This window comes from Elephantulus edwardii, unplaced genomic scaffold (genome assembly GCF_000299155.1).
Source record: "Elephantulus edwardii isolate Elephantulus edwardi_28Jun2011 unplaced genomic scaffold, EleEdw1.0 scaffold00386, whole genome shotgun sequence".
In the NCBI taxonomy this organism is placed as follows: domain Eukaryota; kingdom Metazoa; phylum Chordata; class Mammalia; order Macroscelidea; family Macroscelididae; genus Elephantulus; species Elephantulus edwardii.
In genome coordinates, this window is record NW_006400136.1 from 1,467,829 (window position 1) to 1,482,916 (window position 15,088).

Sequence of the window (15,088 nt, forward strand, 5' to 3'; positions counted from 1 at the left end):
CGTTATGCAGATGACACAACCTTGCTCGCTGAAACTGAGGAGAGTCACCATACCAAAAAATAAAATTGGTCTACACTGAACTATTTCAAAAAGTTTTTGTTAAGTAACATCCAGTCACGGATGAATCATAGAGACCCCCTCAGCAAGAGATATGAATTCTGTCCTGTCTTACACTGTCCTGGATACATTTGAGGCCATTGCTGCATTATTTCATTGATGATCTTCTCTCCTTCATTGGTCCTTCACCTTCCATGCATGATGTTGTTAAATGTTGTCAAGTATGACTGAAAACAAACCCATTGACAATAGATCTGAACTCTGTGCTGTATTGCACCATTCACATCATCCCTGACACATTGCCACAGACATTGCATCAACCCATCTCGTTGAGGGTCTTCTCCTTTGCTCACCCTCCACTTTCCAAGTATGATGTCCTTTTCCAAGAAATAGCCTCTCCTAAAAACATGTCCAAAATATGTAAACAAAGCTTCACCAACTTTCCCCCCAAGGCATGTTCTAATTGCACTTTCTCCAAAACATGTATGTTTGTTCTTTTGGAAGTCCATGAGATACTCAACACTCTTCTGAATGACAAGTCAAAAGCATTTATTTTTCTTCCTTCATTATATAATAAAAAGCAATTCTGTATAAAAAGTTGTAATGGAGGAAGAGGTTCAAATTGAATGCATAGACAGCAATTTAATAATGCTTCAATAATTGTCAGAATATCAATTGACACAATTTAGTACCTTTGCTATTCATAAATTTAATCTATAGTTGCTATAAATTTACTTTACCCTTATATCTCCCACACTTTATTCATACCCAGTTGGCAGACATGTATACATTGAGCAAAAGAAAGGCAGTTTGGGCCTATGAGCCTAGCAAGTGTTTTTAGCTTGCAGGTATTACTATATCCTAAAATATTTTAGGGGGGAAAAAAGAAACTATTAGTTATCATTTCATACCAAGGTGTGACTATTTCCCACAAAAAAGAAAAAATTGTGCTATCATAATTAAACTCATAGACATCTTAGCATTTGACAGTCAACATAGACTTTAGTCAGTCTGGTTCAACCACCAGTTTAGGAAACTGAAGCACAAAGAGACAGAATGACTAATCCAAAATGCAGATCAAATTAGCAGGAGAACTGAGACTGATAATGAGTTCTGTACTCCCAGGCTAGCATATTTTCCTCTCGACTGTTCTAAAATAATCTCTTTGTGGTCTAGAAGTGGTAATCAGAGTTTGAATAAAGTATCTCTCAAACTCTAAAATAATTTTCAAAGAGAAAAATTATTCACCATTTATAGAGGTTATAATTAGCATAATGGCAGGTCTTGAAGAATGAGGCAATTTAGACTGCAGAAAACTTGTGACACTTCAGTATAAGAAATAGCAAACACAGAAAGCAATAAGATAATGAGACATTAATATACATAGGTTCTTCCTGAATAACAACAACCAACTTGCAACTTGTCATATGGATAAACTTATCTGCACACTGCTGTCTTATCCTCCATCACAAATCATTCTTCCTGTCATTCTCCAAAGAGCAAAAAATTATTCTCTCAAAGACTGAATCTCTAAGTATAAAATACAAATTATAGTTCTTACCTCACTGGGATCATGAGAATTTATTAAGAGTATGTGTCTCTAGCTCCTGTCATAATTCCTTTTTCTTTTTTTCCTCATGGCATCACCTAAAGCAAGTTATAGAGCTTCCGCAATGTTGTGGGTTCTCTGACAGTTTGAACCCCCAAGTGAATTCATGGGAAAAAGATAGAAAATTTCCTTTGTAATTTATGGCCTCCAAAAACATCCAGGAAGGTCAGCTATAACCTTTCTTAGTAAATGAATCAAATCTTCTTCACTATCAGCAAGCAAGACTGTAATCCACATATCAAAGGTTGTTAGAAGTTTTTCTTCAAGCCATAATAACATATTCTTATTCACATAGTCCATATTTCAGTCTATTTGTTCTGTTGGCAAATTCAGTAGAATTGATACAACTCTGCTAAACATTTTTTCCTGATGTTAAACTATGCAGCATTCCCTCAATTCCTTTAAATGCCTACCTGCTGGTCTAGTTAAAGGTCTATATGATCACTATTTAGTCAATTATAAAAAGAAAGGAAGATAGGCACAAAACTACTGATGTGATAGGTGATACAAACTTATGGATGTCAAAACAGACTCTGAAACTTGACATTGTAAAGAAAAGAAGCCAAAAACAACAAGAAGAAATGCTGAAGTAGAAAGCAGCACAGAAGATTTAAAAAGGCAGTGTCATGATAGATGGAGAAAACGATTAAAGTTGTCAACAATTTAATTTTGCTTGACTCTACAATCAATATATCAGCAGCAATCAAGAAAACAAAAGATGTGTTCTATTGAGGAAATCTACTGTCAGGAACCTCTCTAAACTCCCAAACAGTAAAATTGTCACTTTAAAGTCTAAAATGTATCTGGCCCAAGTGATGGTATTTTGCACAATGAATAAGGATGACATTTGAATTGTGGTATTAGTGAAGGATTTTAACTATCAAATGGACTTCCAAAAGAATAAACAAATCTGTCTTTAAAGAAGTACAACGAGAGTGTTCCTTAGAGTCAAGGATAATGAAACTATGTCTTATTTACTTTGGTATCTTTTCAGGAGGAACCAGTCCTTGGAGAGAGATACCATGCTGGGAAACGTAGAAAATTAACAAAAAAGAGAAAAATCCTCCACCAGATAGATTGACCCAGTGACTACCACAATGAGGTTGAGCATGACAGAGATTATGAAAGTAGCACAAGATATGGTAAAGTTCAGATCTGTTATTCTTAGGGTAACTATGTGTCATAGTCAATTCAATTATGCCTAACAACAACAACCCCATGAAGCCAACTAACTAGATCCTCCAAGTGACCTGTTCTGTTTGGGATGTGTGTGTGTGTGTATATATATATATATACACATGTATATACATACATACATATACACACACGTGTGTGTATATATATATATGAATCAGGTTACCAGATTATATAATAGGATTATTTAGTGACTGAGGTCTTGAGAAATCTGGGAAGAAGACATTAGCACTTAGCCATATTTATCCAGAATAAAGTATAAACCTATGATTTACAATTGGTTTTCAGAATAATAACCAAAATAAATATAAGAAATTTAGCTAAAATCGCAATTATATTGAGATATAACTAAAAAAACTGGCACCAAAAAACAATAAATATAAATTGCTAAAATGAATGTTTTGTTGACAACTGTTGAATATATATCTCATTAAACAAATCTTTGAAAATCCTTTAGATATAGAGGAAAAATTATTAGATACAGTACTGGAGGTGAGCTCAGATTGAAAGTCAAACAAAATGAGGAGGAACAGCTGAAAACATCCATTATTATTGAATGTAAAAAATATGAATCGTGAAATACTGAAAATGGAAATAAATTTCAATATTCTAGACACTAGTGAGCTGAGTTGATATGGGTTAGTTTTGGCCACTTTGAACCAGACAGTTATATGGTCTATTACACGGGAAATGAAAAATTGTAAAATGATGTCATGTTCATAGTAAACAAGACCATTTTAAGATTTATCCTGAAGTATAATGCTATGAGTGATAGGATACTACTCATAAACATCCAAGAAACACTTGTTAATACAACAATTATCAGAATAAACATACCAGCAACTGAAGCCAAAGATGAGCAAATTGAGGATTTTCACCAGCTTTTAGAGTCCGAAATTGACTGAAAATACAATCAAGATGAATTAATAATAATTGGGGACTGGAATACAAAAGTTAGAAACAAAGAATGAATGCTAGTTGGAAATTATGGACTTGGTGACAGAAATGAGACTGGAGATTAAATGATTGACTTTTGTACAATTAATGGTTGTTCACTGGAAATACTTTCTTTGAAAAATACAAATGACAATTATATATGTGAATCTCACATGATGTAATACATAATAATTACATGCAAATTCAAATGAAAGCTGAATAAATGAAAAAAATTCCAGAAGAACTAAAATAAAGTATTGAATCTATCTCCACTTGGATTGAAAAACCACCTAAACTAATGAGCTGTGGGATGGCATCAAGGGTATCTTTGAGTTGCCAATGCAGCTCCTTACCAGAAGGCCACCAGAGCTCCCATGGAAGGTAGGAGTCTATTAATCTCAGAAGAAGAAAAGAAATACACGCATACACACATAATATGAGAAAAACTATATAGTGATGTAATGTAGGAGTTGAGTGAATCAAGTGTGGTTTGATTATTGAGTGTCTTTAGGGGTAAGGAAAGAGCTTTGATGGTTCAGTGGGTAAGCACTTGATCATACTGAAAAGTTTGCCATTTAAATCTACCACCTGCTTCATGGGAGAAAAAACTACAGCCTTGGAAATCCTATGGATCCACTTTAGCCTGTAATATGGAGTCACTGTGAGTTGAAACCAACTGGATACCAACATGTTTGGTTTGATGCCATTTGGTTTGGTTTGCACATGTAAGAGATAATTTGGGTAGGATCGAAACATATTTTAACTTTGAGGAGCAGGGAAAGATTGCATTCAGTCAAGCTTTTCTCTCACTCTCTGATATTTAACTTTGTTCTTTAAGTCCTTTTCTGCAATCCTTATGTGACTTTAATTCAAATTTACTAACTTCATCAAATAGACTTCAAATAGGCTTCCATGAAAATATAGTCAACTATTGGATAGTACATAAAGTATTTTTTAGCACCCAAATGGCAATCTAGATAGGACCACCCTTTTTACCTTAGATTTTTTAGTTTGCAAAATAGAAACCCTAAGCTGCTACCATTTTATTTCCTGTGTTACAGGGTAAGCCTTGCCATTGCCATAGCTTTTTCTTACCTTCTTGCATACTGTCTCTATGAAAAATTATCAGTAGGTATTTCTTCTACAATACTCCGTGTGAGTACCAATTGCCAGTCTTTAGTTGAGTATACGAAAACCAAATTTATCACCATCAAGTGGATTAATTTTCTGAACAATACTATAGGAAAATGTGGAATTGCTTTATAGGGTTTCCAGTTCTATAAATCTTCAGAGAAGCAGATTACCTCATCTTTCTTTCAAATAAGTTTGAACTGCCAAACTTAAGGTAAGCAACCAAGCATTTTAATCACTAAGAAACTGTGAACAACCAAGGGGGGCGGGGGGAACTTCAAATAATTGTAAGAAAAAGACATTTATAAACTTTTTTGCACTTTTATGTACATCAGAATCCTATGAGATTGTGAGGAGATAAGCCCATTGTTCACAGGGAATTTTTCTTCTGATTGTTGTTCCAGAACTTGTATTTTGTAGGTCACAATGAGAAAAGGATATAATAAGGGCCTGTAGAAAGGATGTATTTCTTGTTAGGCATAGTATAAATAGACATTAAAGCCATTTATTCTGTTTTTAATCATCCAAAGCAAGATATAGCCAATAAATAGTAATTTAACTGAGCAATTGGGGGAAGTGAATCTGAAGGTCAGAACAACTATTACTACTAAGTTTAGGCCAGCCTAAACTAAGTAAAGAATGAATGAGTTACTCTCAACGTTTTTTAAAGTTTTTTCTTTTCTTTTTTTTACTAGTTTATTTACAAAATTCTAATACAAATTTAAACAAATATTTTCAATTTCCCTCACCCCCTCACCCATCAAATTGTACAACCCAATGATTAATCCCTTCTTACCCCTGCACATCCACATCCCTCTCCTTCCAGTCTCTCCCACCCCTCCTGGATCCTTAACTCATTCTACAATAATGATCTTATATAATATTTATCCTTGTGGGACTGAGTTAGTTTACTCAGCATAATATTCTCCAGTCTCTCAAAAATTAGGTAATAATTTAAAAAGTTCTTGCTCCTGCATGCTGCATGGTATTCCATTGTATGAATGTACCATAATTTCTCAATCCATTCATTTGTGGTTGGACATTTGGACTGTTTCCATGTTCTTGCAATGGTGAATAATGCTGCTATAAACATTGGTGTACAAATCTCAGGTTTTGCCTCAGTTCTTGTCTGCTCAGTGTATATTCCAAGTAGTGGGATAGTTGGGTCATATGGAATTTCTATGTTCAGCTTTTTGAGGGTACGCCAAAGTGCCTTCCAGAATGGTTGCACCATTTTACAATTCCACCAACAATGTATAAGAATTCCTTTCTCAACACATCCTCTCCAACATCTATTACTTGCCACTGTTAAACTTTGCCACTGTTGCTGGAGTGAGATGGTACCTCATTGTAGTTTGGATTTGCATCTCTCTTATTGCCAGTGATTTGGAACATTTATTCATGTCTGTTTACCATTTGAATATCTTCTGTGAAAATTCTTTCTATGTCTTTTGGCCATTTTGTAATTGGGTTATCAGTGTTTTTCTTGTGGGGGCCCAGGAGTATTCTGTAAACTTTTGTTATAAGACTCTTGTATGAGATGGTATTATCAAATGTTTGTTCCCATTCTGTAGGTTTTCTTTTCACCCTGTTGGAAAAATTTTTTTATGTGAATAGGTATTTAATCTTTAGAAGGTCCCATGCATCAATTTTATCCTCTTCAGATTGTGTATGTTTGATTATACAGGATCCACATCTCACACCATATACAAAAATCAACTCAAGGTGAATCAGAGACCTGGGAGTAAAGCCCCAAACCATACTGTTCATAAGAGACTGCAGGAGCTGCAGGTGCTGACGCATTAGGAAATATGAATGGTACTGGGCAAGTGTGGCAGAAATTGATTGGAGAAATAAAGTTAAGTATTAGCCAATAAGAAAATGTTAAGTGTTAGTTATAAGTCAATAGGAATAGAGAGTTAATAGCCAATAGGAATAGTTAAGTTAGTAGAGTAAGAGCCAATAGGAATTAGGTTAGAAGTTATCTAGGCTAAGGGTATATAAGGGGTTGAGGGGAAGAAGAAGGCGGAAGGCGCCATTACCAGAATAAAGAAGTATCAAGCTGCAACGAATCCCAGTGTCATGTTTTCCTTTATTCCAGTGGCGGGGTTGGAACACGGCAAGAGACAAACTGGGATCAAGCTTAGAAGCACTAATCTCAGTTTTTGTAAGGGACTATTGGTCAAGGTCAAATAGCGATCAATTGAATATGTTACTTACACCTTTTTATTTGAGTGGATTTGTGAATTTAAAAGTTTTAATAACTTCATTTCGTTGTCTTTGGCATTAGATTTCCTCTTCTGTCCTCTTTCCTTCTAGCTTTTATCTATTTCAAAAGAATTAATTGTGTTTAAATATCCTACACAATGACCCTCAAAAATATTCTGCATTCAATTTACTTAACAATATAAGAGGAATGTAAGTCTAAAATAATCCTATCCAAAGAATAAAAATACATAATCACAGAGAATGAACTTACTCAAAAGAGGTAACTCCCTGAGGAAATATATAGCAATATCTTATAAAAAGCAATTAAAACATTCCTGTTACACTCTAGAGTAATCAGAAGAATTTAATTACAAACTTCAGAGTTACCTTATGAAGATTTACATCAAGGTTAGAAACAAGAAGTGACCAAGAAGGGAAGGACTTAATCACAGAGAATCTTAATAACATCTTTCTCTTGGAATTACTAGCCTCTTCACAGAGGAATTTCCACCATTTCTATATAGCGTTCACATTTAAATCTTCAAATACCCTGGAAAGCTTGAAAAGGACATAAATGAAGGATTGTGAAGCTTTTTATAACAAGAGCTTCAGTGAGAAAAGATAGTAAAAGCTTTCATAGCTACAAGGGTCAATAGTCATCAAACATCAATCAGAGTACATGTCCAGAAGAATGTGCTCGGTCTATATACATGACCAAGGTGAAAAAAAGATTTTAATAAAACGACTTTTAGGATTCTCCACTAGGTGTCATTAGCTCAGAATAACTGTTTAATCATCATAGATTTATGCTTGACTCTGATCAAATCTAAAATTTGAGTCAGTAGAAAAAAGAATAGACTAAACAATAAAGAAAAAAATATTATCAGATTTCTTTTGAATTATAGGCATTTTCTAAGAGCAGAGAAAGGATATTCGAGGCTCTGGAAAAACCAATAAGCCACTATCCAAAATATGTGGTCTAATGTTTCAGATGCTGTCAACATGATGAAGGGACACATGAACAGAGTTGAAGATATAGAACACAGAACCAGTGAAATAGAAGATTAAAATTATCACCACTGATATGCTAGAGAAAAAAGTAAAATTAAAAAGGAAAGAAAAAGAAGAAACCTAAGAATAATATGGGACACCACCATGTGTCACCATGTAAGACAAATAACATGCATGTCATTGGTATCCCAGAATAAGAAGAAGCAAGTAAGGCCCCGAAAAAGTTGTGGAAGAATTACTAGAAGAAAACTTCCCAGTCATAATGAAGAATGAGAAAAATGGAAGAATATACCTTGCTGATGGATAGGAAGACTCAATAGTGTGAAAATGACAATAATACCAAAGTCAACCTACATGTTCAATGCAATCCAAATACAAATACCAATTCCATTCTCCAATGAAATGGAAAAGGCAATCTCCAATTTCATTTGGAAAGGAAAAAGGTCCCGAATAAGCAAAGCACTCTTTAAAAAGAGAAACAAGGTAAGAGGCATCGCATTCCCTGATTTCAAATCCTACTACACTGCCATGGGGTCAAAACAGCGTGGTACTTGTACAATGACAGACATAGAGATCAATGGAATAGAGATGAGAACCCAAAAATCAGCCCATCTACCTATAGATAACTGATTTTTTACAAGGAGATAAGATCAGTTAAGTGGGGAAATTACAGCCTTTTAAACAAATGGTGTTGGCAAAATTGGAAAACAATCTGCAGAAAACTCAAGCAAGAACCACACCTCAGTCCATACAGTAAAAACAAGTCAAAGTGGAATAAGGACCTAGGATTAAAACCAAGGACTATAAACTCCATTCAAGAAAAGCTTGGAAGATCTCTACAAGCCCTAATTCACACCATAAACAGTCTTCCACACATCTTGAAAAACCTACAACCAAGACAAGATAAAATTGATGAGTGGGACCTTCTAAGAATAAAATCTCTATGCACAACCCAAACCTTCTCCAATAGGGTAAAAAGGAAAGCCACAGACTGGAAAAAAATATTTGGTAATGACATGTCAGATAAGGAACTTATATCTAAAATTTATAGAATACTCAAGTACCACAATAAGATAAACGTAGACAACCCAATTTTAAAATGGACACAGAATTTGTACAGGCACTTCACCAAGACATTCAGATGGCACACAAACACATGAAAAAATGTTCAAAATCCCTAGGTCTAAGAGAAATGCAAATCAAAACAACTATGAGATATTATCTCATCACAGTAAGATTAGCAAAATTTAACAGAATAGCAAACAATGCTAGTGAAGTTGTGGAGAATTTTAAATCCTTATTCACTGCTATTGGGGATATAAAATAGTGCAACCACTATGGAAGGTGGTATGGTGCTTTCTCAAAAAGTTGAAAATAGAAATATCATTTAACCCAGCAATTGCAGTACTGGGAGTCTATCCTGAAGAAACCAGGACTGCCACTAAACAGATATATGCACACCCATGTTTATTTCTATTTTGTTCACAATAGCTAAGAGTTGGAAACAACCCAAGTGCCCATCAAGAAATGAATGGATAGAGAAGCTGTTGTATATTCTCACAATGGCATACTATGCAGCATTGAAAACCAAGGAACTCATGAAATATTATACAAAATGGGTAACCCTGGAGGACATTATGTTGAGTGAAGTGTCTCAGTCACAAAAGGACAAATACTGCATAGTGCCACTGTTGTAGCATTGGACTGACATTAGGGTTGGAGGGAGACTGAGAAAGACGGGATAAATTACGTATACCGCATTGAAACTGATGAGAGGGAGAACTGTTTAAATTCAACAGCATCTAAAAAGTGTAAAAGCAGTAGAAACAGAAGAACATAAAAGCAGAGGGGGGGGAAATAGAACAGAGAATCAGTAAGCTGGAAGACAAGATCCTCAATAGAAACATTCTAGAATTTAAAAAAGGGAGTAGAAGAAGAAAACATTAAGAAAACCGTAGAATCATGTAGAATTATATCAAAAGTAACAACATCTATATGATCAGAATCCCAGAACACGATTGGGGAAGTGAAAACACTGAAGAAATTGTGGAACAGTTATGACAAGAAAACTTTTCAGGTGTCATGAAGAATGAGGAAAGCCATATTTAAGAACTCTGAATCCCAAAACGGAGTAGATCTCAAAAGAAAAAACGTTAAGACATATCATAGCAAAGTTCTCCCAAAATCAAAGATAATAATAGAATACGAAAACCAGCTTGAGACATTCAAAGAGTCACTTGTAAGAGAACTAACTAGATTAAGTTCTTCTTTCTCAGCAATAACCATGTGAACAAAGAAGGGGGGAAATGAGATGGAATATACAGAAGGCTTAAGAAAACAATTGAAAGTTAAAGATCCTATACCTAGCAAAGGTTTCTATTAAATATGACAGAGAAATAAGGTCATTTGCATAAAAACAGGAACTTAAGGAATTTGTTAAAACAAGACTAAATCTACGGGAAATTTTAAAGAAGTGCTCCACACAATGACACTAAAGCAAAGTGGATGGACATTAGTAACCAGAAACAACAGGAAAAAGCAACACAGCAAACAGGAAGTGATAAAACCTGGTCTGCCAAAAATAACATTTAATGTGAATGGATTATATTCACTAACTAAGTGACAAGGAGTAGAAGATTGGGTTTTTTAAAAAGCCTGCTAATATGTTACCCACAAGAGACAAACTAAGAAATGAGGAAAAATATAGACTAAAAATTAAAGGCTGGAAAAACAATTTACCAAGCAAATAGCATGCACAAAAATGCAGGAGGGACAACAATACTCTGATAAATTAGACTATGATAAAAACCATCATAACAGATAAGATCAAGAAGACATAAAGTTGGTCAACATATATGCAAGAATGATGTTATTGTTGTTGTTGCTCAAGCATGACTCATAGCAACCATATGAACAAAAGATTAGAACCCTTTTCTATCCTCCACCATCTTCACACTTCCTGACACATAGCAGCCCATTGCAGCAGTTACCATGTCAGTTCACCCAGTTGAGGTCTCCTTTGCCAACCCTCTACCCTTCCCAACATCATGTTCCTCTCCAAGGAATAGTACCTCCTAGCAACATGTCCAAAATATATGAGGCAAAGTCTCAACATTCTGTCTGTACCCTCTTCAAGACATAGATGTTTGTTCTCTTGGCCATTGATGGATGTTCAGTGCTTTTCTTCAACATCACAGCTCAAAGGCATGAATTATCTTTGTGTCATCCTTATTCATTGTCCAAGTTTCAGATGCATAGCTAGTAATCAGAAAGACTATGGTCTGAATCAGATGCAACTTAGTCCTCAAACTGACAACTACTCCTCAATAATTTGGAAAGGTCCCTAATTGCAGATTTTCCCAGTGAAATGCATCTCTTTATTTTCTGACTGCTCATAACTGTGGAACCAAGCAAGATGAAGCTGTTGACAGTTTTAATCTCTTCTCCATCCATCAGGACACTGCCTATTGATCCAGTGGTAAAAATCATTATTTTCTTGGTATTGAGATGTAATCCATACTCAGTGCTGCATTCCTTGATTTCCTGCAACAAGTGCTTCAAGTATTCCTCACTTTCACATTGTGCCATCCACATAACGCAGGTTATTGATGAGTGTTCCTCCAATCTTGATGCCACATTCCTCTTTATAGAGTCCAGCTTCTCAGAAAATTATCTCAGCATCTAGAGCAGGTAGGGAGAGAGAATACTACTCTGATGCACTCCCTTCCCAATTCCAAATCACAGAGTGTTCCCCTGCTCCTCCCATTCTTCTCAATGTTAGCCACAACTTGTCATGATCTACATAGTCAAATGCCTTTGCTAGTCAATAAAGTACAAATTGACATTCTTCTGAAATTCCTTACTTTAAGCCAGGATCCATCTAACATCAGCAGTGATATCACTTATCCATAGTGCCACAGCCTCTTCTAATTCTTTCTTGAACTTCTGGCAGTTCCTTATCTATGTACTCTTCCAATCATTTTTTAATGTTCTTCAGCAGTATTTTGCTTGCATGTGATATCAATGATATTGTTTGATAATTTTCACATTCAGATGGATCCCGTTTTGGGGAATAGGAAAAATATGGACCAAAAGCAGTTCTCCAAATCTTCTGGCATAGTCTGGAGAGTGCATCCAAGGCTGCATGTGTAATTGAAATTAGTTAATAGGTATCTCATCAATTCCTGGGGCCTTATTTTTTTTTGCCAATGCCTTCAATGAAGCGTCTACTTACTCTTTCATTACCATTGGCTCCTGTTCATATAGAGTCATATATACTTCCTGGTATTTTTAATGTCAATCAATTCATTCTGTTACAATTACTGTGTATATTTCCTCCATCTTCTTTTAATGCTTTCTGGATCATTGAATAAATTGTACATTGCATCTTTCAATATTGCAACATGAGGTTTTAATTTGTTTTCAGTTCTTTCAGCTTGAGAAATGCAGAACAAGTTCTTCCCATTTTATTCTCTAATTCCAGCTCTCTGCATATTCCATTGTAATAATTTGCTTTGGATAACAAGCCTCTTGTATAGGCAAATAGGATCTGGTGTATAGGTCTTTATATTTAAAAGTCATTCTAATCCTACCTGTGAAAGAGCCTTTAGCTTGTTGTAGTTGGATCCTAGTGGGTAAGTGTTTGTGATTTACTTGAAAACTGGGTGTAAACTGTTTGGGCATTTCTAATTGTGTTAGTAATCGACTATAAGCTGATTAATTATATCTGATCTCATTTACAATCACCTTGAGTGGGAAGCCTCTTTTGTAGGCAAATAGGATTTGGTACATGGGCCTTTATATTTAAATGTTTTTTGGGCCTAGCATTGTGTTTGGTGAGAATGTTGTTTTAAGCAGTGCAGCACTTGTCTGTCAATTTCCTGTACTAAGATTACTTGGTGTTCCTTTGATACTTAAATCTTTGCCACTAGTGTGTCAAATACCAAGAGGATTTACCATAGTGGATGGATTTTGGTAGAACTCCCTGATCAAGACAGACTAGGAAGCAGGATAGATCATCTACTTCCTAAATAAAAGGTTGTTGAAAACCTTATGAACACTAAGAGAATAGATAAAGCCCAGATTGGAATTCAGATGAAATTAGGAAAATCAATAATAAACATCATTTAACAATTGGTACATGGAATGTATGTAGCTTGAACTGGAAATTGTTAAAAATTAAATGGAACATATGAATACTGACATACTAGGCATTAGTGAGATGTGATGAGCCAGCTATGACTACTTTGAATCATATAATCGTATAGTGTACTACTCAGGGAAGAAAAAACAGAGGAAGAATGATGTTGTACTCAAGATCAAAAAGCTAATTTCAAGTTCTATCCTAAAATACAATGTTGTGAGTGATAGAATAATATCCATGGACTTACAAGGAGTCTCATTAACATAACTATCATTCAAATATATGCTCCTATATCTAGAGCCAAGGAGGAAGGAGTTGAGAATTTTTACCAGATTTTGCAGTCTGAAATTGACCCGAACATATAATCACAATGTGTTAGTGATAATTGGTGACTGGAATACAAAAGTAGGAAACTGTGAAGAAGGAACAGTGGTTGAAAATATGGGCTTGGCTGGAAATAGAATGTTTGAGTTTTGTATTTACAGTTATTTATTCATTGCAAATACTTTTTCTAAAAAATACAAAAGACAACTTGATACACGGATATCATCTGATGGGCTGTATAGCAATCAGACTGGCTACATTTGTGGAAGGAATTGTTGGAGAAGCTCAATATCAGCAGTCAAATGTAGGGCAGGGGTAGGCTGTGGGATCATCAATTACTCATATGCAAGTTCAAATTGATTCAGAAGAAAATTAAATAAGTCCACAGGAACTAAGATATGATCTTGAAACAATTCCAACTGAATTTCATGATCATCTTAAGAATAGATTTGAGGCATTGAACATCAATGATAGAAGATCAGATGAGTTGTGGAATGATATCAAGGTTATAATCAATGAAAAAAGCAAAAGTTCATTACCAAAACAAAGGAAAAAGAAAAGATCTAAATGGATGTCAGAAGAGACTCTAAAGATTGCACTGGAGCATCAAGAAGCCAAACTCTAAATGAAAACATGTGAAAGAGCTGAACAGAAAATTTCAAAGGGCAGCTTGGGAGGACAAAGAACCAAATGATAAACGTGCAAAATACCAACAATAATGGGTAACAAACTAAAAGCAAGAAATAGACAGCACCACAATGGTAATAGAAGACTGTAACGTACCATTCTTACTAAAAATAGGTCAACTTTAAAGAAATACAACAGAGATGCAAAAAATCTAATCTGTTGCTGTTGGTAGGTGCCCTAGAGCTAAGTATTACTCACATAGTGACCATATGAACAACAGATCTGAATCCTGTCTTATCCTGTGCCATCCTCACACTTCCTGACACACTAAACTCATTCTGGCAGCTACTATGTCAGTCTATCTGGTTGAAAATCTTTCTCTACTTCGCTGACCCTCCACCTTTCCAATAATGATATCCCTTTCCAAGGAATAGCGTCTTCCAGTAATATGCCTGAAATATGCAAGGCGAAGCTTTACCATCTTTGCCCCCAAAGAGCATTTTGGCTGCACTTTCTCCAAGATATATTAGGTTTTTTTCTTTTGGTAGTATGTGCCAGGTTCAGTACTCTTCTCCAACAGCATAGCTCAAAGGTATCAATAAAAAAAAATTGAATTACAAATTGAAGTAGTGATGTATGCCATGTGCAAGCAGCATCAGAAGAAGATGGAAGAAAGGGAGCTCTGGTGGACTAGTGGCAAGAAGCTGTGCTGCAGTGTCAAAGGTTGTTGTTTGTTGTTATGTGCCGTCGAGGTGCCTGCAACTCATAGCGACCCTATGTACAACAGCCCTAAACTCCGCTCTGTCCTGTGCCAATCGCACTGTCTCTGACACTCCCATCCCAATTAT